Below are 16,501 nucleotides of genomic sequence, written 5' to 3'. Positions count from 1 at the left end.
CTGAACCTTTAGATGGAGTTTGTCCAAATGTTTGATATTTTTTTTTAATTCTGTCTCATGCTGAGAGAGTGCCTATGGGGAGACCTAAGCTGAGTTCCCAGGAACAGGAAAGAGAAACTCACTGTTTGATTTTAGTTACTCATGAGTTTCATAAGAAAAAGGGAGTTCAATAGATTTCTGTTTTGGGAGTGGGATAGAATTTCCAACAGTCTCTCCACAGGCATCTACCCTCTGGTACTGCGTGTTTCTGTTGAACAGTGTTCTCAGCCTTGGCGCCTGTAAAATCAATCGAATAGGTGTGGAGCCATGTGCCTCTCACCCCAGGACTAGGAGGTGAGGAGGCAGAGGCAGGCAGATCCCTGGAAATAAAGAAAGCTACATAGTGACACCCTGACCTGAACAACAGAACAAGACAGACTCTGACAGAGCAGCAGCCTTTGCGGCAGAAGAACATCTCAGCAAGCCTGAGCCTGCGAACAGGATGCTTGGCAGTCTCACACTGGAGACTCACAAAGAGCTGAAGAGAGAGAGCAGTCAGCCCGACAATGTCCACACTTAGAGATCTTTGATTTCCTCTTCTAACAAATGTGGGTCATAAACCTTGGATCCTAAAGTTACTCTGAGGAACAAGTGTAATACAGAGCTTACGAGGTGGCTCTCACAGCAGGTGACAGTCCCACTGGTTAGAGCAGGATGGTTAGGGGACATCATCTTCTTCCCCCTGTGTCACAGAGCAGGGGTTCTTGCTTCCAGTGAGCCCCCCTCCTCCTCGCTGTGTCCTGGAGCATGTTACCTTCATCTTCACCATCCATCCTCTTATCCTCCCAGAGGAGTACCACAGACTGGGAGCAACGCTGAGTCCTTCATACCAACAAGATAAAGAAATGCTTGCTTTGCTGCATCCCAGAAATCAATCTCTTAATTTGCATCAAAAGAGGTGAAGAAAAATGCATCATGGGTGCAGGGTTTAGTATTTCAGTAACATGAAATGAACACATCATAGAAATTTCTGCCATTTCTGAAGAAATCTACCTCTATAATCTACTCCTATAATTCTCTTGACTACGAATCTTTGTAGGCTAATCTTTGTAATCTTTGTAGCATCTAATCAAGAGAGCGCGTTGTCCTTGCAAGGGTAAGTTGTCATAAAACAGGCTCGTTTCTCTGTCTGCCTCTTGGTTACTGCTGTTGCTAAGTGGCAAGGCTGCCCTCCTCATCTCTGGCTGTTCCCTTGGCAGCTTCAGCTTCCCCAGAATTTTTATGTTACATTCTTAAATATTTTACCAAGCGTGTTTGACTCACCCTGACTTCTTTTAAGTGGGTCTATTGATCTAAGTCCTATTCCTTGGCACAGTATTGTTTTTGCCAGGGCATACGTTTAATTTTAATTGAAAAGGTGTAATTCCATCTCTGTCTTTTACATCTTGCATGCAGAAGCATTTTCCTGTGCAGTTGGAAATCCATCCACCCTGCACACTTCCCCTTATAGTGAGCAGTCCAAGAGTGGCAATGTGCATAACTGACCCCAACTCCACTTCCTCCCTCAATGTAATACTAAGAGTTGAACCCATTGCCTGTGTACACTAAGAATATAGCCCCACCTCCCAAGACATGGTTTTACTAAGTTGCCCAAACTGGCCTTCATCTCACTCTGTAGCCAAGTCTTAGACAACTGTCCTCCTGCCTCCGCCTCCCAAATTTCTGGGGTTGCAGGCCTGTGCCACCCAGTTTGGTTTTATAGCTGATTTTTCAATAGCTGCCTTCTATCTATGATGAAATGTAATTTCTGTGCCTCTGCATTTTGATATATAGTTGGTGATCACAGATCTGCTCTGTGGTGACTGAATATTGTCTTCCAATCCTGAGCTATTGTTCCAAGGGGAAAAATACAGGGTTGGGCTTTGCAAGCCCCTCGTCACAGCATTTTCCAATATTTAATTTTATTTTATGTATGTAGTTACTTTAAAACATCATTCCCCCCCACCCACACACACACACACTCCTTCTTTGTATCCTATTGAGTATTTGCCAGAAACCACGGCTATGGAGCTGTTACTTATGCCTACACAAAGCTTATGGAATGGGGTTTTCTCCATAAGGCACAGCATGGTGTCTTTGTGCTAAGAAATGCTAGATAGCATTTTGGTATTATACTTGGGGCCATTTTTAAACAACAGAGTCCTCAACAAGGAAATATAAAGGGGGAAACAGTGTGGCAGTAAATAGTCTGCAGTGAAGCTACGTTTCCTGTACAAAAGCAAAAACAACAAGAGCATCATCTTGTCAACCTGTCAGGCAGCCAGGCTCCATCATCTGGGTGGACAAAGGGTGACTATTAAAGACCCACTAGAAGGGTATTTTTATATTTTTAATATTTTAAATACTTTACTTGTTAATTTATGCCAAAATAAAATCTGATAGTGGATTATAGAAATGTCAAGAACAACAACAACAACAAAAACAAAAAACAAAAAAAAACAAAAAACAAGGCACAGAATATTAAATGTTTCCATACAAGGAACAGAAATAAATTGGCCTTTTGTAGTGGTAATAGTAGTATGCCTGTAGTTCATCTTTTTTCCCTCTATCCACTCACTCTTCCTCATCATCCCCCATCCCCTTTTGCAGAAGATGTTTCACTGCTAACATGGGCTCGGGAAGGAAGCTGGAGGCCTGCCCATCTGAGCTCCCCAGAGGCTTCCTGCTATCAGGGCATAATCGACGGAACACTGGCAGATTTCGGCACTGTTTGGCATGTTCATTAAATTTTTGTGCCGCAGTGGTCTCTGCTGATTAGCCTACCTACTCAGAGTTCCGCGGTGCCGAGCGAGTGAGCAAGCACTGTGTAAGTGCAGCGGTCCTCGAAGGTCTGTTCGGTTACCTTGTTAACTGGCCTTGATCTCTATCTGGCATCTTAGCAGTTTTAGATTGTCTCTCCCCTCTTGCTCGGGAGAAATGAGAGATTTCCATGTAGCACGTAAACAAAAGAAGATCGCACCTCTTTGTCACTTCAGTCTTGGCCTCAAAGAAATGTCCCACAAAGTCCAGCTGGCCCTGAAGTATGGTTCTAGGGATGCAAGCAAAGACTTGAAAGTCTTTTTTGTTTGTTTGGTTGGTTGGTTTTTTGTTTGTTTGTTTGTTTGTTTTTTGTTTTTTTTTTTGTTTTGTTTTGTTTTGTTTTTCAAGACAGGGTTTCTCTGTGTAGCCCTGGCTGTCCTGGAACTCACTCTGTAGACCAGGCTGGCCTCAAACTCAGAAATCCGCCTGCCTCTGCCTCCTAAGTGCTGGGATTAAAGGCGTGCACCACCACTGCCTAGCTGACTTGAAAGTCTTATGGCTTGTGTCATATGGATAACTTCATTCCTGGGGTAAGAACAATTAGTTCTTAGTACATACAGGGCAAAAGTGGCTCTGTGTGTGTGTGTGTGTGTGTGTGTGTGTGTGTGTGTGTGTGTGTGTGTGTGTTAAAATATATCAATAAGCCTTACAAGTATCTGTGCTTCTAGAAGAAGGATTCAACAGATAAACATCAGCTTCTAAAAGTGGTGCATTCAATATCCAAAGGACTCCACCAAATTACCCATCAGTCTTAAGTTTCCGAGATTGAAAAGACAAAAAGCCTCATTGTTTGTTATAGTGTTTAGGGAAATTATAACTTAGGAGAGCTGGGTTTTTTTTGTTTTTTGTTTTTTGTTTTTTTTAACACTGTGACTGATGTCTTCAGTATTCAGGAAGCCTCCAACTTAATCTTCTTTCATGAAGGTTTTTTTGTAATTACAAGCACAGGATGCAGCTCTGTGACACTCTCCCCAGTGGTCCTCAGTGCCTGCCACGAGCAAGCTGGCATTTGATGGCTTGAATATGAGAAAAGCGTTCAGGCAGCAGGGCACTGAGACCGTCAGTTAAATGCGTATTTCATGCTATCTACTTGCAGCCATTTAGAGAAACTCCAAACTTCCATACCCATGACACACACATAACTGAGCCCATCCCAAATTGCTTCAAGAATATCTAGGATTTCTGAGGCATATGCACCAGGCACAGTTTCCCACCACAATACATACTTTATTTCTAAAATGGCGATAATAAAATACAATTGCTTGATAATACTTGGAACATTACACCTGAACGCAGGTGCTGGCTCTCCAGTTTGGGTTGAGGAATCAGCAAAAGTTGGGACTGGCCCTAGGAGAACCTCTCCTGCAGCAGAGATCTGACTTAGCTGCCCGTCTGTACAAGAGCACACTTATCTTTTCTCTAGCTATCCTGATGCTTAGGGAGACAGCCTCCTGGGTGGTTCTGTCCTGTGTGCTGGGTCTGTCACATTAGTGCAGCTATCTGCAAGAGCTATAAATGAAGAAGACATAGACAGACAGAAATGAAGGGTGAAGGTACCCTAAGCAGATTTTGCAAATCTTTGACCTATTCTACTATTAAAATGAGAATAGGTATAAATGAGTTAATTTTTTAACATGCCCCCGCTTAGAAAACATACGTGCCCAGCATAGCCTCCTACAGAGTTAATAGAGCAGTCTGCTCTGGTGATGTTTATACACGGGTACGCATTCTGTGGAAAGTCTTTGTCTGATAGAACAGCATTTGCGAGAATTAAGGTTTTAGAAGGTTACTGAATATGAAGGTTCTAGGGAGTTCCTGAACTTCCTAGGGCGTTACTGAATATGACACTGCCAAACTGATGTTCTCTTTACTTGTAGCTGTTCTTACTGGTGACTTCCTTTTTAAAAAAGTTTAAATAATAGAAATTTGCATATATTTCATAGATAATTTTTAAAAAATCTCCTGTAACTCTACAACCCCAGTAGTTGCATGTTTGCTTTTTGGTTGGTTGGTTGGTTGGTTGGTTGGTTGGTTGGTTTTGTGGGGACAGGGTTTTCTGTAGCCAAGACTGGCCTCCGACTCCAACCTTGAAGTCTTTAATTCTCCTGTCTCTACTGCCTAAGTGCTGGGATTACAGGCACACACCACCACATCCACTTCCAGTTCCTTTTTAAAAAAGAAAAAAAGAAAAAGAAAAGAAAAATGAAGTTAGGTGGCAACTATTAATTCATAAATAAATTACAGAGCACATTTTATGTGTCTTTGTTTGGTTTGGTTTGGTTCCTGAAGCACTGTTTTCTTACCTCTATGCTAGACATTCCTCTCCCTGGATAGCCACAATTCCTTTTTCTGATCCTTTATTTTGAGGCATTCAGAACCATTCCTGGTGCCTCATTGTTGTCGAAATGCTGCAATTTGCCTGGGACTCAGTCTTTGTGTGCATTACTAGTTATCAGTCTTTGTGCATTTCTAGTTATCAGTCTTTGTGTGCATTACTAGTTATCAGTCTTTGTGTGCATTACTAGTTATCAGTCTTTGTGTGCATTTCTAGTTTTATCAGTCGGACAGATTTCTGAGTGTCTAGACAGAGAACTAATGGCCTTGCCTTTCCTTGAGTAGTGTTCAACTCTGGAGTGCCGTCTCCCCCCTCCTCCTGTCCATCACGTCCGGCTTACATGTTGCATCACCATCACATAGAATGGATTTGTCTCTCCTTCTCCCTATTTCTTCTTTCCTTTTTGATAACAACCTCCTTCACATATTGGCTTATCCATAGTTCAACTCAAAATTCTTTGAGGACTTTGAGGAGAAGGTGTAAGTCTAAGACCCATTGTTCCAAGTGGCAGTGGCCCTCATGAGATGTTGAAATGTGTCCTTGGGTTCCCTGTGAGGTTTTCAGTGAACTAGAATGTTTTCCAAAACCTTGGGTTTGAGCGTTTCTGGTGTCTGCCTTCTTCGGGATGAGAATTGAGCTGCTTGATGTCTGACTTCAACTGGGTCTTAATGACTTGGTTTCACGGGGCATTCTGTAAAATTACTGCACCAATGTACAAGAAAAGATAAGAAGTAGAGAAGTGCCGTAGTGGAGTGTTTGCCCACCACACAACAAGCCCTGGGTCAGTCCCCAGCACCACCCTCGTGTGGTAGCACAAGCCTGCCATAACAGCAGTGGAGACAGTTAGATCAGAAGTTCGAGGCCAGCCAGGTCTCTGGGTGAATTGGTAAGGAGTGGGGGTTGGGGGGAAGAAGAGTAAAGACTCTCTTAATGCCAGAGGAGAGGTAGACTCATGATTTCTTGAAATAGTATTATTAGTTTTTCTCTTCTTTAGTATTTACTAACTATCCCATATATATCCAGTTACATGTTAAATGAACTACCTGGATCCTAATGCTTTCCATGACATAAATCCCTAAACATGATTAATGTAGTCATATTAGCTGCAGAAGCTGACTGGCCTGTGAGTTAATAAATGCTAGCTGTTGTGTATTATGTGCTCGTCAGCATCTGGAACCCAAATCTGTTTTACAGTAGAGTCTTGATGCTATGTATACTTCATTTTTACATCATTCATGCCATAGCTAAGCATTCCAGAACCTTCGTTATCCAAAAAATTCTGTCGGGAGAGTATCCAGTAACACCAACCTGAAGTTACCATGCTACCCTGTAAGCGCCTAACTCTTCTTCAGTCATTAACGGAATTGAAATGTGCTTTTGGAAACACAAGCCCTCCATATGGTGGAGGCGAGTTCCTTATTGTAATTAGAGCACCAAGAAGGCGGATCGTCACTCACTGAGTGAAGAAATGTGAAGCGGAAGATGACTCAATAAACATCTGAGGGAATGTTTGCAAAGTGTGATCTCCAAATCTGTGCTGAACTTCAGTTCTCAACCTGTTCTCCGCACAACTGTTTGTAATGGCTTGCACTTGGCATGATGCCACTGTCGCCACTGAAGGCTTCATCTAAGCATAGCCCAGCGAAACTCATTACTGTATGCACCTATCATAAGACCCCGGGTTTTTAAAAACAAAACAAAAAAAAAAAAACAACAAAAAAAAAAACCAAAAACAAAAACGCAACTCCCAACTGGACTTCAAACTAAGAATAGTTTACTTCACCTGAACAGTGGGTTTCTTAAACATAGATTTGATGAAGTCGTACTGCTAGAAAAATTCTAAACTGCAGACTCATAAGTCGTATCTAGAGAGTAAGGGTGTACCCGTCAGCAGAATGCAGGCTGGCTCCATCTGTAGTGTGTTCTTTGTGAGCAGTGCCCCAGAACTGTGCTTGTTGGAGTTCTTCACACCCTGCTAAGCACCTTACACGTTGCATTCTTAATTCTCTTTCTACCTTCTCTCCTTACCCATTCCTTCTGTTTTTAATTTCTGGAATGTTCCATTCTCTTGGTATGCTGCCTGAAATCCTTCACAGAATGAGGCAAAGCGTACACTAATTAACTAGCTCGAAGATGCAGATCTTCACATCTGTGCATGGTCTACAGTGTGTTGATCCTTTACTCCTCTTAGTGGCTGCTGTTTTAGTTCAAGTATATTGGTGTTTGATAAGCTGGCATTTCTATAAAATTAGAATATCATATGCAAGCTCCTATGTGAAATGAGAGTCCAATATAGCTATAAACATATGGCTCACGCTGTGAAGTGTTCTTTTTTTTTCTTTTCTTTTCTTTCCCAGGGAGTTTTGAAGAAATACACAAGAACATATGTCCTGGCCTAGGACTCACTGCCAGATTTTTTCCTAGACTGTGGTTTGAGATTTCAGATCATTAACTGGACACATCTGTCTGAGTATGTTTTTTTCTTAAATAAAAGAGAAAAACTTTGAAGGCTGCTATCCCCCAAAAATACAGTTTAGCATTCTTAGGGTTTTTTTTTTTTTTTTAAAAAAAAAAAAAAACATACTTAATATCCTCCACCCTTCAAACCAGGCAGAAATTCTCCATGCTGTGTGGCAGTCATTTTTGCTAGTAGCTATGTATTCCTTCTGTATGGGTGAAGATGCATACGTTTTCCTATTTGCTTTATAAGTATGTATTTGTAAGTGATGGTTAATGAACTTATGATCTAAGGGAAAAAGAACTTCAAAGCTAGAACTGAAGGATTCATTCATTCACTCACTTCCATTGTTAACTTTGACTGAGCATGTCATACAACCTAACAGCCTCGGTTCCTGTGTGTAGAAAATGAATGATTAAAAAAAAACCAGTCTCCCTGCCTTACAAGAGACTTGGATGGGATAATATGTGTGGGAGAGCTTTGGAAAGAGTAATGGCTTTTAGAAACACACTTCCTGTCTGGGAGCAAATGAACAGTATACTTGATAGCAGAACCACCGGTTATCTGGGTCAAACATCATCCACCCTGCAAGATTATTAGCACTCTCAGATTCTTTACAATGAGTTCTAAGAGTCCTTCGGGGAGGCGGACACATGCTTGGAAATGGACAGTCTAAGATTCCTCATGGGCCCTTGAGTCTCTGCTCTGTGTTCAATACAATGCTGTCTTCTGACTCTAGCCTGGGCATCTCTGATGCCACCTGTCTCCACAGCAGAGATGCATAAGATCACTGTGTTTGTCATCAATCTGCTGTACAGGTCTCTCTCTCTCTCTCTCTCTCTCTCTCTCTCTCTCTCTCTCTCTCTCTCTCTCTCTCTCTCTCTCTCTCTCTCCCCTGTGTCTTCTTGCACAGTCCTCAAAAATTCCAGTCCATAGCTTCCGCTTCCTGTTTGGCTTGCTGGACACTTTAGCAGAGCAGGTGCATCAGCTGATGCTGAGATGGAGCTGTTCTCCTCATACTTGGAGGTCTCTGACCCAGGCTACCGCAGGGAACACAAGCTGAGTTGTCCGAAGATGACTTCACATCAGACTGCTCTGGCTGTTTAGGAGCTGTGAATTCTAGCTAAACCATGAGTGTGTTAAGGAGGACTCTGGATGGAAAGCTGAGGGAAAGGAAGGGTGACATCATGGCTAATGATGTAGCTGTATCTCACTATGGGGTGACAGGACATTGTCACAGAGAGAATGGAGATGAATACATTCAGAGTTTTCCTATTTTTCATTGTATTTATTATTGGCTCTGTGAAAGAAGGGGGAGGCGTTCAAGTTGCACCTTATATGTAGAAAACAGAGCAGTTGTTAAGTTGGCTCTCTCTTTCCACCTTGATGTTGCTTCTGGGGATCCCTTGTCCCTGGTGCACCATCGTGCTGGCCCACATGCCCATCAGCTGAGGCCATGGTGTTCTGAGCAGGTGACTGCTCCTCTAGGCTGTGTACACTGCGCAAGGCTATGGCTGTTTCTGTTTCTGTTTCTGTTTCCTCTGTAGCTCTAAGCCCAGGATTCAGCCTGGAAAGGTTTTAGGGAACCTGCTTTGCTGAAGCAGCCTGCTCTCTGTTAACACACTGATTGTTTGGTTATAACTAACCTTCAGACTCCCCATCTGGCCTCAGAGCAAGACCCCAGTACCAGAAATTGATGCAGTAACCCAACTGGAACCAGAGCACTTGTGCACGTGACAGACAACTATCATTTTTTTGAGACTGAGTTGAGCTGAGGGACCAAGCCAAAGCTGCACACTAGTCTTACCTTCATATCTGCTGTGGGTTCCAGCTGTGGGACTGCACAGTATGCTCAAGCAAGAATGACTGGTAACAGCTGGACTTGCTCCATTACCTAGTTTTGATACGACAGGTGGTACACTTGAAAGTTTTTTCAGGCCTAGCCATTAATTCTATGTCCGTTGACTTGATTTTTCAACCTCCCCCAAAGAATGTAAGATCTCTCATTCTCCCTGTCAATATTTGACTCGTTAACAAAGAAAACTAGATGGTGCTCTGGGACATCAGGCAGCACTTTTCAGTTTTCACAGAGTAGACCTGTAAACATTTTTTTTTTTAAAATCAAATCAACAAAAATGTGTTGAGAACTGACATAATCATGAAATGCTGTTTGGGCAGAACTGAGCTTAGCTTTTCTGGTATTTTCATTTTGCAGATAATAAGCTGGGTGAGTTCTATTACCACAGACTGAATGGTGACCTTCAAGGGAGGACTGACTAATAAGAACATTAGTGAAAAGTAATTAGTGTCTAACAGCGAAGGAGAAGGGCACATGCTCTTTGTGGATGGAAGTCGGAGAAAATGGTTAGGATACAAACTGTAACTCGACTCCACTGTGCCTGGCCAAAAGAAAGACTGTAGAAAGAGCCCGTCTATATGGAGGCTAGAATAGGGGACCAAAGAAAAATATCATTGTACCCCACTTTCTGTCTTGTAGAGAGTGATCCTGAGTCAGCTAGTAAATCTGGTCAGCAGCCCTTGCCGTATCCGAGGAAGGGTGTGTGGAGCCTTCAGAATTGTGACACCGACCACTCCAATAGATTCCACATGGGCCAAGTCACCTGATTTGGTATCTTTTAGAGCTAACTAGATTACAAACCTCGAAAGCTTTTTTCCTTATTATTTTAAATTAGTATCTTATGTTTCTATTTTTTCCAAATTACTATTTTTTTATTTATTGTACATCACAATTGCATCTTCCCCTCCTTCCTCTTCACCCAACCCCTCCCTCTCCTCTCCCCTCCCTCCACCTTTTCTTCCTCCTCAGAAAAGGAGAGCCCCCCTCCCCCACGGATATTAACCCACCTTGGCATATTAAATTGCAATAGGACTGGATGCATCTTCTCCTTTTGTGGCTAGACAAGGCATCCCGGTTAGGGGAACGGGATCCAAAGGCAGGCAACAGAGTCAGAGACAGCCCCTGCTCCTGCTGATAGGAGTCCTGCTTGTAGACCCAGCTGTACAAGTGTTACATATGCACTGAGGGCATAGGTCCTTCTCATGCATACGCTAGCTTTCTATTCTAATTTAGGTGACATATATAGTTCTCGAACGGTAATGTTCTTGTATACAAAGTATTTTTAGGACCTACTAAGTGATACCACCTGGAGAGGCCATCTCTAGCACGTCTTTCTGTAACTTCACCAGAGAGAAACTCTCCAAGAGGAAATAGATAGATGGCTTGCTTTACTGATTGGCTAGTGAAACTCTTAAGTTTTATTCTGTGAACACATGTATATAACGAGCTTAGATTTGGTGAGAATATTAAGGTTAACGTGTTAGATGTGGTGGTTCCTTAAAAAAACAGATCTTTGCAACTAGCTAAACTAAAACAGGTAGGCGAAGAGGAAACCAAGTTCACACAAGACGTGTGACAGTCATTAGAGATCCAGAACCAGGAGGGAACAAATGAAGAAGTGAAGCCATGCATCTGTTAAACAGTCATACACTCATCTCCACTTACCTTTTTTTTTTTTTTTTGCATTCTCCATGAGAAGCTTTTTTCCTATATCAAATCTTTGCCTAGCCATGCAAGTATAACTAGAAACTAACTAAAGTCACACAAGCTCAAAATCCAAAGCGAAAGATTTCATTGTCCCTGCTGGGACAAGTGTTCCCTGCTAGTCCATTCTGCTGGCCCAGAGATGATCTCCTACGTGGGAGATGTCTGCCTTTAAGGAGACAGACCAAGTTATCTGACTGCTTTAAGCAGACATTCTAAACGGATCCCAGCATCATGTTCCCTTCAAATGTAGACTCTGCTTGAAGTACAAATGCAATGAATAAATAAATTATTTGGGCATAATATATGGTTTTAAAATATTAGAGAAAATAGTATATTTTTTGTTTCCTCATTGTCAAGAATGATCTGCATATTTAAAATTTTTTAATTGACTTTTTAAAAGTGTATTAGATTTACTAAGGTTTTAAAGTGTCTTTTTAGTTTTAAATTTGTATTGGATTAACTGTGTGTGTGTGTGTGTGTGTGTGTGCGCGCGCGCGCGTGTGCGTTATAGTGGGAGTGTATGCTTGCCTGTGTTATGATCAGAGGATAGCCTACTAAAGTTGATTTTCTCCTTCTAGCAGATGGGTCCTGAGGATCAAACTTATCAAGGTTCTCAGCAAGGGCCTCCACCCCCTCACCCTCCCCATCCCCCACTTTCAAAGCTCCCCACAGGACACAGGGCCAAATATTGAGCAATTTACCAGATGAATTTAAATGGAAGTCTCATCACTTGCCCAAAGACACTGAAAAAAAGGGAAGGGACTTGAGGAACAATGTTTTCCAAAAAGAAGACAGCAAGTTTGTTTCTAGAAATTAGACACTGATGTGAGGAAGGTCGCAGTGATTTAGACATCAAGACTCACCTTCACTAAAGGTCAGCTTGGGGCTAAGAGGCCAAGCCATATATTTGAAAGAAGACACACCCAGCAGACTAGGAGACTGTCGTGCCCAGTCATGTCAGTTTAGCAAGGTATTCTGTAAGGTTTTCAGATCTCCCTGGACAATGTACGGAACCGTAGTTTGAGCAGTGGTGCTCCTAAGAGAAATAAAGAAGGAACTTTCACCCTGTTTGCTAGCGTGTAACTTAAATCACTGTGCCTGATCTGTGTTTAGCCACAGGAGCAGTAGATGGAGCGATGGTAAGAATACGGAGCCAGGTTTCAATAGAAAGCTAGGAGCGATGCTCGCACACAGCAGATGAGAAGCACGTCCCGGGCGGAGATCAGAGCCTGCTAGAGTCAGCATCCAAGCCAATGTGTAAACGCAGTCAAGTGTAAACACGGAATGGGAAAACACTGTACTTGATAGTAATTTAGAGAGGAAAGCTGTAGGGACTTGGGACCTAGAGTATGATTTTAAAAAATTACAAATAATAATAATAATAAAGGTAGGGCTAGTGTAGCTTTGGTTGAACTTAGGAAAGAATAGTGCCCAGCTTGGAGCTCTATCTAATCTTTTTCAGGAGCCACACTGATAAAATAAATATCCAGAGAGCGGTAATGAGGAATTGGCATTATAGTTTGGGGTGTTACATTCCATATTTTTCTGTGTATGATGCGTGTTAAGGAATAGCATCTGTCATGTCCTTAGGCGCTAACTTTGTACCATTTCACCCAATGCATAGAAGCCATGCACTTGGATAAAGGCCTCTCCCTCCAGTCTGTTGAGTTTGATGCACTGGATTGAATGGTGATAGCTCTCCTTTCATTGAAAATAGATGTTCTAGAATGCTAAGTTAAACTTGATGTCTACGTTATTTATATGTTCAGGAACTGGGCATAAGCTCCATTTCGGGTAGATTTAAGCATCTCTCTCTTTCTTTAATCATTTAAATAAACAGTATTTTTAGACGGAGGCAGGAAAAAGCTCCATTTTTATTTTTAAGTGGAAGAAGGTAGTTAATAAAAAAGTCAGTGTTTCTCAAATTATGGGTTTGATTGCTGTGCCTAAAAATTCTTCACTGTTACATTTAGACTTCCTGCAGAATTAACAAAAGAGAGTCTAAAGTTATTCCTTATTAAAATAAAGACTTGGAGCGAACAATCTAGAAATAAGATGAAGCTCTTGAAGTTGAGAAGTTGGGTCACTTCCTTACACGAATACAGAAGTACAAATTAATCTATACAATACTATAGATTAATGATGGTACATGCTAATCACAGCAATTTATAACCTAAAACTGGTAACTTTTTTTGTGATCTACTTATGTAGATATTATCCATCAATGGTCCAGTTATAAGGTTTTTAAACTATTCTATTTTAATCATGAGTGTGTGTGTGTTTGTGTGTGTGTTTGTGTGTGTGTGTGTGTAGCAGACATGTGTGAGTGCCCATGGGAAGCCAGAGGGCATTAGATCCTTTGAAGATGCAGTTAGAGGAGGTTGTGAGCCATCCATGGGGGTACTAGGAAAGTAACTTGGGTCCTCTGGAAGAACAAGAAGCCTTTAACCATAGCACCACCTCTTAGGCCTTATGACAAGGTTTTATATGAAAGTACAGGTGATACCAGAACTATAGAGATAGCTCCAATATAATATTAATATGTCTCATTTTTAGTTTTGCAAACTACTTTCTAAATTACAGAGGTTACTATAAATTGCTCGGGGAGCAGGGAGTAAGGGAGTGGCCCAGTGGGTAAGAGTGCTTGTTGCACAAGCAAGACAACCTAACTTTGAGTCCCTAGCATTCATTCATATTTTTGTTAAAAAAAAAAAAAATCCCATGATGTCACATACATGTAGTCCCAAGCACTTTGTTGCACATTCTGACCACCAATATAGATAGCTTCAGGCTCAATGAGAGACTTTGTCTCAAAGGAATACAGTAGAGAATGACAGAACAGGAACCCTGGTGTCTTCCTTTGCCTGCACAATGCACACAGCCACATGCACACAAATATTTTCTGTCTCGGAAGCTACTGTGCAAACAGTCCGTAGGACGGCCAGGATCACTCCATATCTTCTCATCTGACTGGAAATACGTGTGACCAGAGCAGCTCTCCAGTGTAACTGAGCCTCTACGGTCCTTGATGTTAGACAATTGAAAGTCTCTCACGGAGCATGAAATGCTGGAGAACGGAAGTGAGCCAAAAACATACGACTACATCCATCTACCTAAACCAGGCTTTTCATTGCAATTGGTTTTCTTTTCTACACAACTAACAGTTATCCTTGGAGAATACAGTCAAGATGCCTAAGTAAGTTCCTGGAGGAACAGACAGGACTAATCCTGTACTTATGTCTTTTTCTAAACAGGTATTTCTGTGATTAAAAATAGTATACATGTTAAGTATCCTAAGAGATTAATAATCAATAACTGTTCATCAAATAAGTTCCCATGCGTGCCTCTCCTGCTCTCTTAACTCTATAATACTGTATTACTGAGCCATCTTTGACCACAAGTAACTAGAACCTCAGAAAGCAAAAACCTCAGATAAAGGGAGAGTACTCTATTACAAACTTTACATCAGTAAGGTGAGACATGATGCAAAATGGGGTTTCACCCAGTATCATGGGTAGTTCATTTTCTTCCTTTCCACATTTATTTATTGTGTATGGAGGTCAGAGGTCAATTTGCAGGGCTCAGTTCTTTCCTTCCATCATGTGGGTGCCAGGGATCAAACTCGGATCTTCAAGCACAGTGGTTGGACACCTTTATCCACTGAGCCATCTGGCCAGCCCAGGAATGGTCAATCAGGACCGCAAAAAAAGGACTCAGGAGCCTAATTGTGGTGCCTGTCTGATCTCAGAGCAGGCTTTTTATAGGAAACAAAACAAAACAAAAAAAAAAAAAACAGGTTCAGAAGTTCAGAAGGCAGGGGTGGAGGCAGTACTACATTTTGGCCAAGTAGACAAGGCATTTTCAGCTAAATTTTAAGCTGATTGGTCCTGAGTGAGGTAAGAGGGGTAGTGGACAGGTGGTGAACAGGGGAGTTTCAGGGCACTGAGTTAACAGCATAAAGTAATACAACCATAGTGTTAATGACCTTCTAGGAAAAATTTTCAGTGTCCACTGTAGATAATTACTTCTGGTAAGTGGAGTCTGAGAACCTCAACTTAATTTCACCTTATGACCAAAAAGGAGACTGAATGCAAAATGGCTACGGTTATGTTAAAAGGAGCAGGCCTCAACAGCATCCAGCAGACAGGAAACTGACCTCTTAGCTACTTTCTCTGTTCCCCATTAAAATATGTGGACACTTCTAACCCTGGGATTGTTCTAGACCCAAGAGGGACTACAGAGAAGAGGTGGGGTGGGGGCTGTAGCTTTCTCTGTCTAAATACACTTTGGTTGTTGTCAGTGTTCTGCACTGCAGACACTGTACACTGAGCAGTCTCTTCAAGTGTGGCTGAAGTGGAGGTGGCACAGACCCATTCTCTCATCTGCTGGTTGTGTTGTTGCTTTGGTTTGCTTTGAGACAGGATCTCACTCTGTAGCTCAGGCTGGCCTAGAATTCACTATGTCACTGATCCCAGCACCACCTTTCCTGATTGATGGGCATTTCACTTGGTTCTCTGTCCTCATATGGGAACCATAGTATGTTAAGGGCAGAGCTTCATTAGTTTCATTCAGCACCATGTTCCCAGCTGCTAACACACAATAGATGCTCCATGACTCAAGACGATGGCTTCGAAAGCCACTGGGTGTGTTTTCCTCTTACTACGTCCACCCAGTATAATCCTATTCTGAGACAGCCGTGAGAACCAGTAAGACCAGGTGGTCCATATTCTGCAGAAGAAGAGCCCTTCTCTTTCCAGATTAAACTGGTTATGGAATAGCCTGTTCTGGGGAATATTGCACAGCAAATGGTTTAAAGCTAAGTCTATACGTGTTCACATGCTCCACCTTCTACCTGGGTTCACATGCTCCACCTTCTACCTGGGTGCCGGGCTTCTCAGCAAATGCCTTTACCTTCTGGTCTGTCTCACAGCCAAAGGCCCAAGACTTACACTTTGCTGCTTCTGTATTTTGAACTTGTTACCCTGAAAGAGCATGGGGCTCCTCCTAACTTTGGTCTACCCTGGTTCTGGAATCTTCATCAGACACTCCTGAGATTCTTCCTGCTAAGAAAAGGCTTTCTTCTAACAGCTTTTATTCTTGCCATTATCGTTTCAAACTTTTTTTTTTTTTGTAGAGTAACCAGGGAGCATTCGAGCCGCTCTCGTTCAACAGTCAGTTTTCCAAAGACTTCTGTGTGTTCCTGATTAGACTGCTTAACTTTTCTCTAAATATTTCTTAACTGTCCAATTAGACAACAGAATAAATGTCTTACACTTAAAGCTCAAGTTTCAGAAAGGAAAATGAA

The 16,501-nt window shown here is 42.0% G+C and overlaps 1 protein-coding gene across 1 annotated transcript in view; it reads left to right on the top strand.

The window, feature by feature from the left end:
* Nucleotides 1-16,501, top strand: part of Galnt7 (polypeptide N-acetylgalactosaminyltransferase 7) — a 125,520-nt gene that overhangs the window by 85,195 nt on the left and 23,824 nt on the right.

This window comes from Arvicanthis niloticus, chromosome 16, assembly GCF_011762505.2.
Source record: "Arvicanthis niloticus isolate mArvNil1 chromosome 16, mArvNil1.pat.X, whole genome shotgun sequence".
NCBI classification, from domain to species: domain Eukaryota; kingdom Metazoa; phylum Chordata; class Mammalia; order Rodentia; family Muridae; genus Arvicanthis; species Arvicanthis niloticus.
Note: the sequence above shows the minus strand (reverse complement) of the source record. Positions and strands in the feature narration are given on the sequence as shown.